The sequence below is a fragment of the Genypterus blacodes genome, unplaced genomic scaffold (assembly GCF_046128005.1).
Source record: "Genypterus blacodes isolate CSIRO-AG114 ecotype Tasmania unplaced genomic scaffold, CSIRO-AGI_Gbla_v1 ptg000044l_1, whole genome shotgun sequence".
Taxonomy (NCBI): Eukaryota; Metazoa; Chordata; class Actinopteri; order Ophidiiformes; family Ophidiidae; genus Genypterus; species Genypterus blacodes.
The window spans coordinates 1745000-1748513 of NW_027466857.1; positions in this window are offsets into that span (position 1 = coordinate 1745000).

Here is a 3514-nt window from a genome sequence, read left to right on the forward strand (position 1 = left end):
AGGAAAACACACATCTCCTCACACTTCAAGCACTGCGACTTCCAATTATTGCAGGGCAGTAATTTCCTCTTCAGACCATCGTCACATTTTCAGTCCTCTTGAAAAGTTGTGAATCTCCACTGTTGCTGTTTACTTGTTTGTGATGTTCTGCCTTGCAAGGACCTGGACACCCAGAGAGCGCCAACCCTGCAGTAGGAGCTAAAATGGCTCAGGACTCTGGCGGTTCAGCTGTTGAAATGGGTCTCTGTTCCTTGGCGAGAAACAAAATTAAGTTCCTGCAGTGCAAAATTAAATGAGCAACTACAATGTGATATTACTGACTGACTTATGTGATTTCCATATAGCCAGAGAGGGAGGTAGTGTTTTAATTTGTGTGTAACATACATTAATGTGTGTGTTTGTGTGGGTGTGGGTGTGGGTGAGGGTGTGTGTGCTGTGAGTGCAGGCATGTGTGTGCACACCAACTAACGTGCTTGTGTGTCATGGTGACACCTTGAAATTTATTGACCACAACCATCTGATATGCGTGAGAGCATGGGGTCTCCGACTAAATATAGAGCAGGATTCAATGTCTGTGTGTGTGTGGGAGAGTGTGAGTGAGTGTGTGAGTTGGAAGCATTTGAAAGACATAAAATGTGTAATTTTAACTGCTTGTGTTTGGGTGTGTTTGGTTTTCTTATCCTCGGACAGTCATCAGTCAACTTGTATCATCTGATGCTGTGGGGTTGCGAGTGTGCTTACACACACACCAAAGTCCTCATTCTGCGCTTGCACACACACACACACACACACACGCACACACACACGCACACTCACACACGCACACGCACATGCACACACACACACACACACGCACACAGACACGCGCGCACACACACACACACACACACACACACAGACACGCACACACAACTTATAACATTTTGGCTTGGATGCAACAGACTGAACAGGTTTCTCTATGAAAGGACAACACACACACACATACACGCAGTCAGTCATGCTAGAAATGAGCTGGCTTGTCTGTGTGAAATATCAGAGATAGTGAGAGAGAGAAAGATGAAGGTGGAGAGACAGTTACTTATAGCTCAGAGGAAACGCAGCTGACACAACTTCTGTGTGCGGGAGCAAATCGTGGCAGTGTGTTAGTGTGTTTTCATTCCTGTGTGTGTGCAATTAATCAAACAGGTGTATAGTAGAGGTGAAAGCCAGCCAACTGCATGTGACTTCTGACTGTTTTCTGCATAGGGATGAGTTGGTTCTCGTGTCAGAGGTCAGGCTGACCTCACAGTTTATGTTGTCATCTTTGCCAGGGATTAATTCAAATCAAATCATGGCAGTGTCTCCACTATGAACGCATGCTTAGCTATTTAGTGATTCATGTACGTTTTGCTCTCCTGCCCATAGGATTGTGTGTTTGTGTGTGTGTGTGTGCGTGTGCGTGTGCGTGTGCGTGTGCGTGTGTGTGTGTGTGTCTAACATGTCAGTAACGCCCAGCACCTCTCCTTCTCCTTTGGTTGATTGACTGGCTACTCGTAATTTCAGACATCAGCTGTCATTCTCTCTCTCTCTCCCTCTCTCTCTCGGACACACTCCAACTCAGTCAAAACAGGAGGACAAATGTGTGTGTGTGTGTGTGTGTGTGTGTGTGTGTGTGTGTCAGCGTGTGTGTGCACCCAGATGGGTTGCTCTCACCCTGAGGCTGCCATCACCAACACGACAACTTGTCTTGATCTGCGTGCGTGCGTGCGTGCGTGCGTGCGTGCGTGCGTGCGTGCGTGCGTGCGTGCGCACTCTATCTCTCTTTCTCTTGAGCTCTGCCTGGAAACACTTATAATGTTGCCATGTAGGTGGCAGTGTGAGCTCTGTGTCTATTTTTAGCTCAGCCTCAGCTTGAGGACAAGATATTTTTAGCCTGAGATCTCTTCACTATTACGCTGCCTCACATGCAAACACACAGCCAATCAGATCATTTAGGGCAATCTGCTGCATCGAAGCTTTGCTGACAGAAAAAGGCTGACGTAAGCATTCATGAGCATAACACACACACACACTCATGCCAGTTTTAAACCTGAACGCTGAAACATTTTGATGACACATGATGATAGATGTAAATAATAAATCCAGGTGAAGGAAAGTAAATACACACACATAAGACAATTCCTGACAACATTGTCGTCCATCTTCATGCGTTCACACAGCGAGCCTTCATGCACTTCTACACCAACACACAGGCTGCAAGTTGAACACTGAGTGCCACTCTAAAAGCCCCCAAAGCAGCACTCCACTTCACACTCCAGTGCCTCCTGAAGCTGCTTAATGCTCCCTTTAGAGACGCTCAGCACACTCATCTGCTCATAATCCACAGGCTGCTCCAAGCCTTTAGGACTACACGCAAAATACCCACGATAGACATGAGGCTGCAGCTGTGGAAGGCTGTGCGGGTTACATGCATGAAACACATGCAGAGGGCGCCCCAGCATGCAAGGAACATATACTTTCGGTCGGTACAGGTCTCGCCGCTCAACTCCTACAAGTCCATATTAGTCTACTGTATACCTATTAGCATTACAAAGAAGACTATCAGCTGGAAAGAGGAAACTAAGTAGATGTTGCTGACAGCATGACAGGCAGAGAAAAACCCAAATGAGGTGTTTAGGTTTGACTCACCATCAAAACACACAGTATGTGGAGGATAATAGGAACGCTGGCACAGAACTTTCTCACTTTTACTTCTCCAGGAATGATTTGCTGTGGACCTGCTTAATGCATAGACGTATAGTCAGCAGTACATGCAATGCTGAAATTTCCTAAAATAGAAACACAGCTGAAGGCAGCACTGCAGATGTGTGTGCATATGCACTGTAGATTTTTTTTTTTTCCTCCTTATTTTGCATTCCGCTGCACTGAAAGGTTCTTAGTTCTGTGTTTCATGACAGCTGCTGACTAGAGCCCAAACAAAACACCAGCAAACCACCTACCGTCATTTATTTTCAGCAATAAGGTTTTTTGTTATTTGTGTGAAATAATATTCCATGCTTAATCACTTTTACTCACTATTAATAATCTCAAACTTAAATGTTTAACTGTAAAATTTCCCATGTTGGTGCTGCAGTTATCACTAAATCAGGCAGTAGCTCAGTTGGTAGGGCTTCCGCTTGGGAACTGGAGGCTCGCCAGTTCGAGTCCCTGCCAAGGTGCCCCTGAGCAAGGCACTGAACCCCCAACTGCTCCCCCCTCTGTAATGGGTGGTAATGTAATGTAAATCTGAGGGTTCTTTGACCAAATGTGCATATTTGAAACACATCAGATAGACACATGTTGATATCTAGCATTTCATGTAATTTATGACATCAGTCTCACATTTGAAATATTTTCTGGGCTCTATGCTCGAGGTCTCACCTCTCATTCTAGTGCAGAACATGCACATGTTTCCAAAAATCCAATCCAAATTTCCAAAACCCAATGGTTTCTGAGACAGGTTTGTATCTGAAAGAACTTGAACACACCAAACAGA